The sequence below is a fragment of the Amphibalanus amphitrite genome, unplaced genomic scaffold (genome assembly GCF_019059575.1).
Source record: "Amphibalanus amphitrite isolate SeventyFive unplaced genomic scaffold, NRLGWU_Aamphi_draft 001212F_arrow, whole genome shotgun sequence".
In the NCBI taxonomy this organism is placed as follows: Eukaryota; Metazoa; Arthropoda; class Thecostraca; order Balanomorpha; family Balanidae; genus Amphibalanus; species Amphibalanus amphitrite.
In genome coordinates, this window is record NW_024882706.1 from 53771 (window position 1) to 70202 (window position 16432).

General features: G+C 51.1%; 1 protein-coding gene across 1 annotated transcript in view; it reads right to left on the reverse strand.

Moving 5' to 3' along the window:
- The window catches only part of LOC122371165 (organic cation transporter protein-like), a 71938-nt gene that overhangs the window by 37751 nt on the left and 17755 nt on the right, over positions 1 to 16432 (reverse strand). The gene's annotated exons all lie outside the window — the stretch shown is intronic.

A 16432-nucleotide genomic window follows, 5' to 3' on the forward strand; every position in this document is an offset into this window, starting at 1 on the left:
ATGACTACTGAGGTGTCATCAGGGGTCACAGGTCAGGTCACCAGACAGACCACTTTCACCGGAGAGGACGTATGACTACTGAGGTGTCAGCAGGGGTCACAGGTCAGGTCACCAGACAGACCACTGTCACCGGAGGGGACGTATGACTACTGAGGTGTCAGCAGGGGTCACAGGTCATGTCACCAGACCGTCCACCATCACCGGAGGGGACGTATGACTACTGAGGTGTCATCAGGGGTCACAGGTCAGGTCACCAGACAGACCACTGTCACCGGAGGGGACGTGTGACTACTGAGATGTCAGCAGGGGTCACAGGTCAGGTCACCAGACAGACCACTGTCACCGGAGGGGACGTATGACTACTGAGATGTCAGCAGGGGTCACAGGCCAGGTCACCAGACAGACCACTGTCACCGGAGGGGACGTATGAATACTGAGGTGTCAGCAGGGTCACAGGTCAGGTCACCAGACAGACCACTGTCACCGGAGGGGACGTATGACTACTGAGATGTCAGCAGGGGTCACAGGTCATGTTACCAGACAGACCACTGTTACCGGAGGGGACGTGTGACTACTGCGAGGTCATCATGGGTCACAGGTCATGTCACCAGACAGACCACTGTCACCGGAGGGGACGTATGACTACTGAGGTGTCATCAGGGGTCACAGGTCAGGTCACCAGACAGACCACTGTCACCGGAGGGGACGTGTGACTACTGAGGTGTCAGCAGGGGTCACAGGTCAGGTCACCAGACCGACCACTGTCACCGGAGGGGACGTATGACTACTGAGGTGTCAGCAGGGTCACAGGTCAGGTCACCAGACAGACCACTGTTACCGGAGGGGACGTGTGACTACTGCGAGGTCATCATGGGTCACAGGTCAGATCGCCAGACCGTCCACCGTCACCGGAGACTACTGAGGTGTCAGCAGGGTCACAGGTCAGGTCACCAGACAGACCACTGTCACCGGAGGGGACGTATGACTACTGAGATGTCAGCAGGGGTCATAGGTCATGTCACCAGACAGACCACTGTCACCGGAGGGGATGTTTGACTACTGAGATGTCAGCAGGGGTCACAGTCCAGGTCACCAGACAGACCACTGTCACCGGAGGGGACGTATGACTACCTACTGAGGTGTCAGCAGGGTCACAGGTCAGGTCACCAGACAGACCACCTTCACCGGAGGGGACGTATGACTACTGAGGTGTCAGCAGGGGTCATAGGTCATGTCACCACACCGTCAACTGTCACCGGAGGGGATGTTTGACTACTGAGATGTCAGCAGGGGTCACAGGTCAGGTCACCAGACAGACCACTGTCACCGGAGGGGACGTATGACTACTGAGGTGTCAGCAGGGGTCACAGGTCAGGTCACCAGACAGACCACTGTCACCGGAGGGGACGTATGACTACTGAGGTGTCAGCAGGGTCACAGGTCAGGTCACCAGACAGACCACTGTCACCGGAGGGGACGTATGACTACTGAGGTGTCAGCAGGGGTCATAGGTCATGTCAACAGACCGTCAACCATCACCGGAGGGGATGTTTGACTACTGAGATGTCAGCCGGGGTCACAGGCCAGGTCACCAGACAGACCACTGTCGCCGGAGGGGACATGTGACTACTGAGATGTCAGCAGGGGTCACAGGCCAGATCACCAGACCATTCACCGTCACCGGAGACTACTGAGGTGTCAGCAGGGGTCACAGGCCAGGTCACTCAGACAGACCACTGTCACCGGAGGGGACGTATGACTACTGAGGTGTCAGCAGGGGTCACAGGTCAGGTCACCAGACAGACCACTGTCACCGGAGGGGACGTATGACTACTGAGGTGTCAGCAGGGGTCACAGGTCATGTCACCAGACCGTCCACCGTCACGAGAGGGGACTGGTCTGTCTGGTGACCTGACCTGTGACCCCTGATTACCTCTCAGTAGTCACCTGTTGTCTCTGGTGACGGTGGCCCGTCTGGAGACCCACGTGACCTGGCCTGTCACCCATGCTGTCCTCCCAGTAGTCACCTGTCCCACCTGGGGATTGTGGCCGTCTGGTGACCCCACGTGACCTGGCCTGGGAATTATGCTGAGTCCTGACACTCTGCAGACGGTGGTCTATTCCGCGACCTCACAAGATCTCACCTGTCTGACCTCTGCTGTCCTCTCAGCAATCACCTGTCCCCTCTGGAGATGATGGTTCACCTGTGAAATCACCAGACCCTCCACCATCTCAAGAGAAGAGGCACGCTGACAGGTCACGAAATCTCACCGATGTAAGGTGGCCTCACCAGACTTCAGAGGTGTTGTGGGATGCACACTGAGATGGTGTGGGGCCTCTCAGCACCTTTTGCCTCAGACTTGGGAGAGGCTTTGTATGTAGACTAATTATCCTTGTGGTGACATGACCATTAAAAGTCAGTGATATTAGTGGTCTGTTCCTTAGCCAGCTGTAAGCTGATGTGGTAACCTTGAACCCAGCTGTCCAGTATGTGCTGTGTGTCATAGGTGCTCACATAGAAGTGTCTTGGGTGCAGTGCATAGCTTTGTAGTGCCTGTAAGTCATGTGTCTCACATGACTGTGCTCCACACCAGCAGTGGCAAGTGACAATTGTTGTTTTCTGCTCTCAACACATCCTCAGCCTTGTCATAAAAAGAGAGGTAGGTACGTAGAACATAATTTATCTTCCTTCAAAATACATAATGACACTTTAAACACACAGCTACTCAAGCTAGGGCAATGCTATCAGAAATACCAGAAGTTATAAGAGGTTATACAGTGATACCCTTTGCACAGAAGTCATTTGTACGGCACCTCAAAGTGTGAAGATCGTCCTTGCTGTTGTCACGAGTCAACGTAACATTCTGAACCACAATCTATCATCAATGATAGTGTGTGCCACCAGGTGCCTTGCACTAGGATGTCTCGTAGAACACAAGCACAAGCACAAGCAATACATGCAACTTGAACTAGGCACACATTGCATCCAGACAGACTATGAGCAGCGTCTCGAGTAAATACTTGCCATTTCTACCAACTACCTTATAGCAGACTCACTATTGCAACTCTGTCATGCGAATCCAACTTACATCTAGCTGTGGAATAATTGGCGCAACTCTCTGTCATTCACTGTTTCCTTACTTCTCGATCAGATGGAAGGAGGATATGAAACAGGAGAGTCTAACAGGTGAGCATCAGCACATCATCAGACATGTGCTTATGGTTTGATCACTAAGGCACAAGAAACTTTGGGATTGTGTTACCATTCCCAACCTAAGAAGACTGCACCTTTTTGCAGACATTCCACACCACAAGACATGTGCAAATCTCTCGCATTGGGTTCTGCACAGTTCCATCATGTTCCAACCCATCTCCAGAGCCATGTTCCTGCAGCAATGCAATCCAGGATCTTGTAAAACGTGCTTTATTTCACAGTCTAAAGCTTCTGGCAACCTTATGCCTATCAAAATGGAAAATTAAAACAATTCATATTAGGAGCACTTTTCTTGCCATGACCACCCAATCCAGCAGTTCGCACATCGAAACGCTGTGAAAATAGCCAGTATCCTTTTAATCTTGGGACGATCAGTCTTAATCTTGAGTGATTACCAGATTATTTGAGCAAATAGACCTTCGATTATTCGATTAAAACCAGCACAATATCACCACACCACGATTTTCACACAGAAATATTGTTTGCGCCAATTTGGTCTGCCATGCGTCATAAAGCCAATCATTTGATTCTTATTTTTGATCTTTGATTTCTCAGTTTTTTAGGCTTGCCGCGCTTAGATTTTATCACCATCGTGATCAGGAGATTTTAATCTATCGCTGGGATAAATTTCAATAGATTCCTAGGGGTCCGCACATAAATTTTATTTTGTAAAAGGCAACCACGCATAATTTGGTAATGTCATATCTCAGCTCGTAGGGCGTGCCGCGCCTAGATATTAACACCATTGTGATCAGAAGATGAAAATATATAGTAGAAATGAGTTTCAAAAAATTCCTAGGGGTCCGCATACAATGTATTTTTGATAATGGGCAACGGTGCGTGACCTTTGACCTCTTATGACTCCGTTCGTAGGTCGTGCCGCGCTTATTTATAATCAACATCGTAATCAGAAGATTTTATTGTATCAGTGGACCAATTTGCAAGAGATTCCTAGGGGTCCGCTGATAGTTTTTATCATTTTTTCCACGCGAATACGAATTTGACGCCAAATATACGCACATATTAAAGACGCATTTAAAATCTTTGTTATGGGCGCAAAATGACCTCGCCGTCGGCGCGCCCCTAACCCCCAACAAACAAACAACAAACAAGGTCTCACTTTGCACGTGCGCAAGTGCAGGACAAGCGTAGCTATATGTTTACCCTATCACGCCAATCACGAAATAATGGATCGCTTTAGTGCATGGGAGTTGCAGAAACAATGTAAAGCTAATGTGCGCACTCCTAGCATTTTCCCTACCACCTTCACGGCATATGTGAATACTATGCCATGGTATTTAGCATTGCTGTGCAACGCGTTCACTTTTATCATCCAATGAATCCCTGTCCTGTTCGCAGTGACTTACGTCGAACTTGATCATCCGCCTCCTCGGCCACCAAAGCCGCCCCACTTAAGAGGGGCGCCGTTGGTCTTTCATCCGCCTCCTCGGCCACCAAAGCCGCCCCACTTAAGAGGGGCGCCGTTGGTCAATTATTCCACAATTGACCGCAAGCGGACTCTGGCCTTGGAGAAGGCGCTAGAGCAACAGGCCCAATTTCGTGCTTGGCAGGCGGTACAAGCACGGCTTCATCGCCCTTGCCAAGTAGCCAACCAGCCCCCACGGCCAGATACTGACCAACCAGCACGCCGAAACCGTTTTTGGTGCTGTGTGGTGACGTGAACCTGTGTCGGGTATTCAGCTGACCTTGACCCGGCCGGCTGGGTCACGTGGTTTGTTTGGGACCGTCTGGCGCGGCCGGCCGGCCGAGCCGGGGCCGCTTCTCGTCCAGCCGTCCACTGGGCCGAGTGTGTGGCTGTGGACTCGGCTCGTGACCACCGGGTGCCGCCACGATCGCCAAGTGATCAGCGGAGGCGCAGTGTGGAACACACATAGTCCCCTCTCTGCGCTAGTGACTCGCCCGGTACAGAAATATTCTGATGATTATGTTTCAGAAAAGCTCCGTGTGTTATCTGAGGTATTCCAGCGGGCCCGAGAGCGACAGCGTGATCGTATGCAGGAAAATAAGCGCTATTATGACCGGCGGTATCAAGTGAAAGACGAAAAGTATCTGCCTGGTGAGCGTGTTTGGCTTAAGATTTTTGGCGCGCGATCAAAAATGGACGACCCGTGGGACGGACCCTGTATTGTGCGGCACAGTGTGTTGGTCGTCGTCACCTGGATTTGGTGGATGGCAGAGGGCGTGTGTATCATACGCACATGCGGAATACAAAGCGCTGTTTTGACGGTCCGAATGTCTGATGTACTCACAATCGGAAAGCTAGAAGTGAAGCGTTACGGTAGTTGTTGTACTCGTACTTCGTAGTGTAAATTGTATGGGAGAGGGAGTGCATGTTGCATTGAGTGCATGCATGATGCACGAACCACGAACCTGCCCCACAACGTTGTTTTTTATATATTGCAAAATTCATTGTTGAGAGATGGCAACTTTATTGAACGGAGGAGTTTACAACAGTTCCGTGGATAGAGTGAGCTTCTTCACGGTGATGTTTGAAAAGCTGAGCCGCATTTACAAGTCAGACTCACAAAAAATAGACGCTTTGACAAAAGTTTGGAAAACGCTCCAAGAATGCAACTCTGCGATTTTATCAAAGAGGTACAGAAGCAGGTCCAGTGTAATCTTCTACAGTGAACGGGGAGGCAATGCTAGCAATGTTTTCATAATTTACCTTGAGCATGGTCAGCCATTCGTGTTCCCATAAACTGCCATGAACGAATGTGTCCCATGCAAGAAAGTGCCGGCCGTTCTCCCCTCAATAGAGACACATCAGCTAAGGGGTTTGCGACAATCCCTGTCGACCTAAAACACGACAACAGCAGTACGGATAAACGCCATTGTTATTGCTCTGCATGGGGCATGGGGCGCTGACATGTGGTCAAAACGCTACGAACATGCCAAAAGGATACTTGTTTGACGTCATCCCCTGCCTTTCGTTATAAAAAAATCGTGCGGGTGTTGCACCCTACCACTCGATCTTGGAAGCGTACATTGACCGCACGATACCCTTTCAGATGAGGACAGAGTGGAATCCTTGCTGGAGTACATGGGTTCCAACTCAAAGGTATATTCGACAGTGAGTCTGGTGAATGGCAGTCCACTATATGTGGACGCTGATGGGGCCGGGGAAGCTGCGCTCATCGCCGTAACAGCAGCGTGCGCTCGAAAATCTGCAACTATCGACAGGTGACATGCTGCTGTTGTGGGCTGCTGCACACCCGGTTTTTAACCAGAGAGCCCCCAAAAAGACGAGCAAAATAGCCCTCAGCTTCGTAACGGAGCATATCCTAGGTAGGAAGGGGCGGGAACTATTCTAAACAGGGCCCTGAACCGCATCGAGCGGCTATAGAAGCTGGTGGGGTGATGGTAAATCCAGACCCTGACCCTTGAGAGTCTGGGCGTCACTCATAACAAGGAGCGTCTGATTCGGGAAGCTGCAGTGCAAGGGTGATCGATCGTAGCATTTGACCCTGACCCTTGATCGTTTAACCCTCGCCCGCACATGCCATTTTCCCATCCTAGAACGCACATGGGGGGGGGGTGGTTGCCACCCCCCCCCGCGCCATTTCGTTCCTGTTGGAGATAGAGCTTAGCGGTAAACACCAAAAAGATTCTTTGGGAAGAGACGAATCCAATGATACCCAGTTTTACCTTCTCAGGTCAGTCATTGACCTTCCAGGTCAGGTCAAACTAAAAAATGTTGCTGTTTTGGGTCACCGTTGGATATCAAGTGCGCTGCTTATCAAATACCGATGACGATGCTGTTTTCTGGTGCCAGGCCAGCTAGAACCTCTTTGTCACACTACCCGACCAGAATTTTGCGGCTGAGGTCATTTCAGGTCAAGTTAGGTCAAGGTCAATTATATGTGTTTGTATGTCTGTGTGTGTCTGTGTGTATACTGATGTGTGCACCGATTGTTTTTGGGTCCATATTACACCAGTATAGCGCCTTTTGGGGCGACTAACGGAGCGAGCGAGAGGGTGAGCCTTGCACGTGCGAAATTTCGAGGGGGTACCTCCAACTGACTTGTGCACGGCACCCTACTAACCGGTCTCTAGCGATGTGCCAAATTTGAGCACAATCGGCCCAGCCGTTCTCGAGATCTGGAAGCGGCACCCTGCACGTGCGCACGTGCAAAATGGGTCCCAACTGACTTGTGCACGGCACCCTACTAACTGGTCCCTAACCGTGTACCAAATTTGAGCGCCATCGGTCCAGCCGTTCTTGAGATCTGGAAACGACCCCTGCACGTGCGCACGTGCAGCAGCACCCCAACTCTGGCACATGGATATGCAGTGCCTAGTGGGTGCCTACCTACATGCTAACTTTCAGCGCAATCGGCCAAGTAGTTACCGAGATATTGCAACAATTACAAAACTGACACCTCTTCGTTTTGCGCGTGGCACGTGCATAAGGGGTCACCCACATGCATCGGGAATAGTCCAATACTTGGAAGAAGGAATGAAGCTACCCTACAAAAATTACCCTGTGTAAATCGGTCAAGTGGTTGCTGAGATATAAGCCTCGCAAAAGCGTCCGCACGGCCGGCCGGCCGGCCGGCCGCTCATACTCAGAAATTTCCGTTAATCTAAGTAAAGACTCCGCTCGCTTCGCTCGCTCCGTAATGAAATCATGCTCTGAGAAGCTTTTACCAAAAATGCAGTCAAAAAAATTCAAAAAAAGTAAATTCAGCTTGCCTAAAACGCAATTATCTTAGATGACCTAGGTTGACCTTGACCCTGACCTTGACCCCTGCACATCGTCGAACAACATGTTCCATGATAGGTGGGAGGTAATACTGGCAAAAAAGGCCGAAATCAGGGTGTCAAAAGCTCGCAAGGCCCATGGCAAACGCAAGATGTTGAGAATTGGCCATTTGGGTCATGACATGACCTAAAAAACAAGGTCATATCTCCGAAACCAAAAATCACAGAAACTTGAAATTTTCAGTGGACATCAAGAAAGGATAGAGGAGCAGCTATACGAAAAATCAGCCTTCTACCGCTAAAAATGTTGAGTGCAGAGCAGAAAGACTACCTGGGGGGGGGGGGGGGTGGCAACCACCCCCCCCCCCATGTGCGGGCGAGGGTTAAGCGTTAGACCAAAGACCGTCCGAAGAAGCTTGACGCGAGTGTAGTTTTTCCGTTCTTGTGTTGTCCTGCGTGCTTCTGCGTTGAGATGGGCTTTCATTGTGAATGTTTGAATATATACTTTGCTAGGAAATATCAGTTCTTTTGGCGTGCTTTCGCAATAAGCAATACCATAAGCAAAAGAGAGCAGCATGATGAGCCGAAACCACGATTATTGCACTTAAAATACAATCACAGCTTGTACAAACATCGCTAACACAGAAAACGTATGCATTATGGTTTTTGTCGTGTGCAGGTATTATATGCCATTGCCGGTTCGAATGATGCGTCGTGTCCTGCACATTGTGATACCTATGTTGCAGGATAACTAACTTCGGTGTTACATAACACACACAGAAGAAAACACACTAACACGCAAAATGCGCGTAATATTCACATGCTTCTCATGCCTATTGGAAAACAGACTGGACCTACTTCTTCAACGCCAACGAGCTTGAGAAGAAATCTGACGCTGCAAGTGGGTCACTTCAACTGTGCGGGCCTTACAGCCCAGGAAAGAAACAGCCATTTCGAGTAGAAAAATCCAGATGGCATGCCAAGAAACTGAGAAAAACAATAGAGGCATTCGACAAGTTTCGTATCCCAAGGGAAAACATCATCGTGGAAAGGCACAACTTCTACAACAAAAGGCAGCAACAGCGAGGTGAGACAGTGTAACAGTATGCAAGTTCGCTTCGTTCATTAGTTGTCACTTGTAAATTCACTGATACAGATGAGATGATCCGCGATCGCCTGTGCTGTGGATGGACCTAAGCCCTGAGCAACCCTTTGACAGTAACTGAGCTGCTAAAACATGGATACCTGACTCTAAAAATAGCAATCGAGATAGCCAGTATTGAGGAGGCTGCGAAAATGGACCAGAAGATGCTGCGTGGCCAAAGTGAAGCCACAGTATGTGTAGTAGGGCCCAAACAAAAACAGCCAAGTAATTGAAAAAGACAAAATGACACAGTAAAAAGGCACGGTGAGACGAAACCCTGCACCAAATGTGGGTGCACTGTGCACAAGGGCCCTCAATGCCCAGCTCTCGAAAATAACGTGCAACAAATGTGGGAGAAGGAACACTAAGCTCCATGTGCTTCACTCACCAAAAGCGAGCAGCTGTGGATGTGCATAAGGCTGAGACACAGCACACTAATGAACCCACTGAGCCAGCCCATTATTTTCTGGGTGCTGTAACCACACTTCCTGATGACCACTTTCTTGGTGTTGGGAACGCCAAGGGAGGTGAACCTCAAAATGGGTGTGTTGATGCGAAGCTGTCTTTCCTTTTCCCAAGCTGTTTTTCCTTTTCATTTGATAGCTCTCACCCGCCTCTCCTCAGGCCCTCCTCATGCCTTTTATATAAAGGCGGGCCGCTTCGGCGTAGACTTTAATTTGTTGCTTATTTATTCGTTGCCTATGCTATTCGATGAATATGGGTACTCTTATTCGATAACTTATTTAGTGTGAATTTAGTGATTCAGTTATGTTCAACTGTGAAGTCTGGTTTTTTATCTTAAAATCCCCTTTTGCTGCAAGCTGCCACTATAGGCGGTAGTGTGGTGGCGACCACACCGGGCGTGCGCCGGCTTTGCTGGCGGTAAGCTGTGAGCCTGTGCGGAGCGGATGTCTGTCTCTTTCCCAGGTGCCTGTCTGAGGGAAGACTGGACGGGGCAGTGGTCGAACTGCACCACTTCTCCGACGCGAGCCAGCGAGCCTACGGGACTGTCTCGTATCTGCGCATCGTCACGCCGGACGGACACGCTCGCTGCGCTCTGTAAGCGAGCAGAGCTCGACTGGCCCCAGTGAAGACGCTAACGATTCCCAGGCTGGAGTTGGCTGCTACAGAGCTGGCAGTTGAGGTCGGACAGGAACTAGCCCACGCGCTGGACACTCAAGCTGAGCAGAGCTTCTCGTCTGACAGCACGACCGTACTCAAGTACATCCGGAACGAGCGGACACGACTTCACGTGTTCGTGGCGAATCGCCTCGCGGCGATTCATGACGGGTCGATGACTGGCAGATCTAGCGTCTGCCGGGCGAGGACCTGCTCAACCATCAAAAGGAGGCGCGACCTGGCGGTCTCTGTCGCGAGATCTGCCTTCTCTGCAGCAGCAGTGGAGAGACCGCGTCCACGAGGGACGCCAGAGTGCGGAACCTGTCTGGTCTGGCTCACAGGTGAGGTAACGACATTCATAGTCGGCTGACGGAGTTGGCGAACTTCGAGGAGAGGACCGTCGGGCCGGTCGCCTCAGCGGCGACGTGATCCCTATCAAGTGGGAACAGACCGCAACTTTCCATTTTGAGCGTCGCCTCAAGCACGCTCTGGAGGGGGTTGTGCAGTTCGTTCCGCTGGGCCGCCAACTCACTCGGAAACAACACAACGTGCGCTCCCCGAACTGCGACTGCGCCGTTTGGTTCCAGCGTGACTTAATGCACCTCTCCCCCGAGGGCTACGGGAGAGGGATGGACGCTCCGGAGCTGCCCATATGGGTCAAAATGATCGCCGCCCGTCTCTAAAGTGAGCCGCGACCGACGGTGTGAGTTTGCGGGTGTCTGTTGGGAAAAGTGATATTGCTGCTCTTTTGTTGAAAATGTGTTAATGTGTGAGTTCCCACATTTTGGTGGGGAGAAATGTGAATATTTGGTACCGTTCTACGGCTGTCGGGCCGTTCGGCTGGCCGCCGCTGCTGCAGCGAGCAGCGCTGCGGCGCAGTCTACCCGGCGGGCGCTCGGTCGCGCCGCGCGGCGCGGTCGCTTGTTTGTTTGTTAATTGGGGCTTTAGGGCGCGCCGACTACTCAGGTCATTTTGCGCCCATAGCGTCGTTTTAATAAAACAAGTGTGTCAAAAGAGAGAACCTTCTAGATACGAGTACTAAAAAGTAAAAGACTCGATATAAAAGAGCAAGGTAAGATAAAGCAGCGCAAGAGTGTCTTCCTAGACAACTGACTAGATGTAAGGACTAGAGAGGACTAGTTGGTTTTAATGTCAGGTCGAGTAAATCGCTTGGAAGTTGATCGAACGGATAAAGGAAAAAATGTTGCCGGATAAAACCCAGGGTGAGTCGTCACCCAGAAGGTGGCGGATAGTGGTATCCGGAGCGATGCGCCCGAGATAGCGTGTCCGGTTCGGTTCAGCGAGAGGACAAGATAAAAGCACGTGAGAGACAGTGAGAGGCACGGCACACCGACTGCATGTGGGTTGTTCCTCTCCACGGAGGAGATAGCCATGAGTCGCGTACGTATGACCAATACGTAATCTGCAGAGGGCCACTTCCTGGTGCCTGTTGCTTTGGAAGCAAGACTGCCAGGGCTCCAAAGTAGGCTTCACGCTCCGCAGCTTCCCAGATCCTTGGAGATGCCACTCTGCCTGCCAGCTTGACATCGTGAAGGTTTGGATGGCTGGGTAAAAATCACGAGCCGGCAGGGGCAAACGCCGAAGGCATGGAGCCGCGGCCGCGCGTCTCGCGGCCGCGTCAGCGAGCTCATTGCCAGTTATACCCACATGGCTTGGAATCCAGCAAAACTTAATAGTTTTGCCTGACTGCTCCACCGACGTGAGCCGAGATAAAATGTCTTGGACTATCGGATTGTCTGGGTTGAACCTCCGTATGGCCAGCAGGCTGCTGAGAGAATCCGATAAAATGAGGTAAGACAAGTTGTCAGACACCTCGATAAAACACAGCGCCTTCTCGATTGCAACGAGCTCGGATGAGAAAACGGAGGCAGAGGAAGGCAATGAAAAAGTGCGCGTGTCGCGACCAGCCACGAAAGCGCAGCCGACGCCGTCCTCCGTTTTCGAGCCGTCTGTAAACACCGAGATAAAACCGTCGTATGACACAATGTGTTCCAATGCCCGTGCTCGTTGCACACATGGCGGCAGGTCGTCCTTCTTGACCTCAGAGAGCGTGAGGTCTACTTGCGCTGGAGCGTATTTCCATGGCGGAGAGGGCGTACCCCACGTACGTCGCACTTCACGGAACTCTATGTTGACTGTAGAAAAGAGCTCTTTTATGCGCAATCCGAAGGAGACCGATTGTCGCACTCTGTCAAGACGATTAAAATCAGGAGAAAAGACGTACGGATACGTCGGATGTCCTGGGAACTGGCGGAGTTTCAGTGCGTACCTCATCCCCAGCATCTGACGGCGGAGAGATAGTGGCGGTTCGTGTGCCTCGGCGAGGAGGCTGCTCTTGGGCGACGTGCGGAATGCGCCTGTGGCAACACGTAGCGCCGCGTGGTGCACGGAGTCAAGAGCCTTTTTACTGGATTCGCTGGCAGAGTCGTAAATAAAGCATGCGTAATCCAGTTTCGATCGGACGATCGACCGATATAAAAGAAGGAGCGTCCTGCGGTCCGCACCATAAGATGTGCGGGCGACACATTTTAAAACGTTCAGGGATTTAAAACATCGTTCCCGAAGCGTTCTAAAATGTTCTCTATACGTCAAACGACTGTCAAAAAATATTCCAAGAAACTTTGCCACCGGCCGAGTAGGAATCACCTGTCCACGGAGCTTGATTCCCAAGGCTAAGTCGTCGCAGCGGCGGCGGCAAAAGTGCATAGCGACGGTCTTCGTTGTTGAAAAACGTAGGCCGTTGTCGTCGCTCCACCTCTCTAGACGGGTTACAGCGAGCTGCAACTGTCTGGCAACGTGACGGGCGGTCGTGGCAGAAAACCAGATCGCGAAATCATCGACAAATAGCGATCTGCCGATGGATGGTGCAAGTTTGTCGCCAATATCATTGATCGCCACAGCGAACAGCGCCACACTGAGAACTCCGCCTTGGGGAACTCCGTTCTCTTGATTAAAACTGCTCGAAAGACTACTGCCAACTCGGACTTTGAACCGACGACCCGATAAAAAGTTCTTGATAAAGAGGCCCATCCGGCCGCGTATGCCGTACTTGTGTACTTTGGAAAGTATTCTGTGTCGTAACACTGTATCATAGGCCGCCTCAATATCAAAGAACAGTGCTCCAAGGTGCTTCTTTTCAGTAAAACAGGTGCGTATCTCGGTGTCGAGGGCTAAAATGTGGTCAACAGGGCTGCGGTGCTTTCTAAAACCGCACTGGGCGTTTGTAAAAACACCGTGATGTTCCAGAAACCAGCTAAAACGCACATTGACCATCTTCTCCATCAGCTTTGAAAGCGATGATGTGAGAGAGATGGGCCGATAGTGGAGAGGGTCATGTCCCGACTTGCCAGCCTTCAAGATAGGAATGATAGTGGCTTCCCGCCAGGTCTCAGGGAAAGTGCCAGTCTCCCAAAGCGAATTGAAAGTTGCTAGCAGCGCCTCGAGGGCAACCGCCGGGAGATGACGGAGCATGTCGTTGTGGACAGCATCCGGACCTTCTGAGACGCTGCGCAACGAGCTGATGGCAGACGTGAGCTCAGCCATAGAAAAAGGCTCGTTGTACACCAAATTTTCAGCTGTGCTGAAGTCCACGGCGGCTGGTGCAGGTCGTGAGGACGGTTCTCCTCGGCAGCGCTGATAGAGTGCACGGCCTATCGTCTCTGCGACGTCTAAAGGGTGGGATATGTCCGTGCACAGATAACAGTAGTACTGGATTGGAAACAGGATTCCGGTGGCTGCAGTAAGAGGCCGAAAACAGAACCGAATATTTCGTGCCTAGACTTCGATATCTCCTCTCACAGGCAACAAAAAAAAAAAAATATATATATATATATATTGGTTTATGTGAATGAAACTTATAAAGAAGCAATCTAGCCGTGCTCGTGTTTATTGTTGCATTTTTGCATAATGGCAACTTATTTTACTAAACGTTGCTGCACTTTCCTCACCGTAGTGAGGGAACGTATGCCACTGATTTGATTATAATGATTCCTCACTCTCATCCACAAAAAGCACTTTTACATGGGAGTTTGCTCTCTTTATTTACATGCTCATCGACACCAGTCCTGTCACAACGAGCCATCCAAACGTCACAATTCAAACCAACGTCACAAAACACCCCTTCAAGTGTCACTTCGCTTCGCCTGCCCTCCCAATTTCATCAGCGACCTTACTTCCCCGCCTTACATCTTCTTGACCCTGCTGAACTTTGGCCTCTTGTCGCTCCTCGATCGGGTTGCACCAGTGGCTGGGGTGTCTGCTTCCTGACTTTCGATGGACAGCACTGTCTTGAGTGTCTGCCTCACTTATCAGTTGCCATGTTTCCACACTTTCCAGCAAATAGATTGAAAACCGTCGCATACATCTCTGGAAGGAGGCTCCTAAGGACGTCGTGACTATGATTGCAAACGAGTTCCGGTCAGTTCGACAGCCCGTTTTACGACTATCTTCGTCACTTCTGCGTCACTTCTTGGTTGATCGCAGACCAGCAGCTGGTTCCTGTTAGCTTCCGTCTTCGGCAGTTGCCCCCAAATATGGCAGATCCTCACGGTGAGGTCGATGTCTTCCTCGTCTTTCTCCAGCCGTACCTCCAGCGGCGTAGCCCCATGATAGATCAGCACGCTGGCGGAGGCAACGTTACTTGTCACGCCTGGTGGCCGAGCGTGCCAAAGCGCCGGAGCTGTGTCCCAGGGAGGCCTTGGCGCTGTCATCCAGGTCCTCCATTTCAGTGGATTTCGCCACCGCGGCCACTAGCTCCTGGATGACAAGAGCACCATCCTGCTGTCACTCCTGCTGTGATGGTGCCATTCGGGCGGAGGCGTCGGCGGGGCTGAAACGTGACCAGTGACCACCATCTGAGGCCCTTAATTCGACTTTGGAGTACCGCCTCATTCTCCGGGAACTGTCGGACACTCGACCAGTTGTAGTTGCCACCTGATAGCTGATATTGTCATTCGTGAAGAACGCATCGGTCTGGCCCTTCATAACCTGCTTCTGGTGTGAGTGGCGTGCGGATGCCATGGCTGGTTTCGCTGGCCGCTCGTGCACAGGGGGCATCGCGTAATCCACGCTGGTTAATACTGACAGGACTGCGCCGCTCTTGAGCCGACGGCGCTGTCTTTGCATGCCGATGCGAAATGACCGATCATCTTCGAAATCTTCCTTTCTGAAATGCAGCTCACACACAGCGGAATAGTCCTGATCCCACTCAGCCCGGTCACGGTGACCCATGGCGCCAATCCACTGAGCCCGTAGAGATGTTTCGGTGAGAGAAGCGAATAGGTGGCATGTGAGACATCTCTTGTTCCTCTTGGTTCGTTGGGTTGTAGCCAGGAACGGCACTTTTTTACCGCTCATTCCCCTCCTCCATTGTTGATGTACCTATAGGTATACGTATGTAAGGCTTTGCACCACAATTTTTCAAAAGAAAACACCACGCACTGTGCCCTCTAAATGATCAAATTAAAAGTGAAATACTTTAATTTTTAAGCAAATGAAAGTAACATTGGTAGCTTCGATTTTAAATGTAAACGACAAAACACAAAAATGACGATTTCTTGCAATACACAACACACAAATTATCCATTCAGCTGCACGCGAGAATCCCATTTTGGCGCCGTCGCATAAAAACATTCGGCCTCTTACTGCAACTGCCAATATTCTGTTTCCAATCCAGTACTACTGTTATCTGTGGTCCGTGTTGTTCACTCTTAAAACCGGAAGCGGAACAGAGCTGAACCGGCCTTCAATGCGCTTCATGCGTGCCCATATCTGGGTCGTAGGAGTAAAACGGTTTAAGGAACTCACGTACGTGCGCCATGAAACAGCCTTTGCCTCTTTTAAAACGCGACGGGCAAGAGCCCGCGCTTTCTTAAAAGCGATGAGGTTCTCAGTAGTACTGCTCCGGTCAAACTTTCTAAAAGCGCGCTTCCTGGCACGAATCGCATCTCCGCATTCCTTGGTCCACCACGGGACCGGAGGACGACGAGGCTGACTCGACGTCTTGGGTATGCACCCGTTTGCGGAGTCAATGAGTAAACATGTAAAATCCTCTGTAGGCATCACAGAGGCGTCGGCTCTGGATAAAACCGTGGCCTCTACGGCGGCCTGGAATTCGCCCCAGTCGGCCTTCCGAACATTCCACCTGGGTGGACGGTTGCCTGACACTGGGGACTCCTGGTGCTCCAGCCACACTGGGAAGTGGTCGCTCC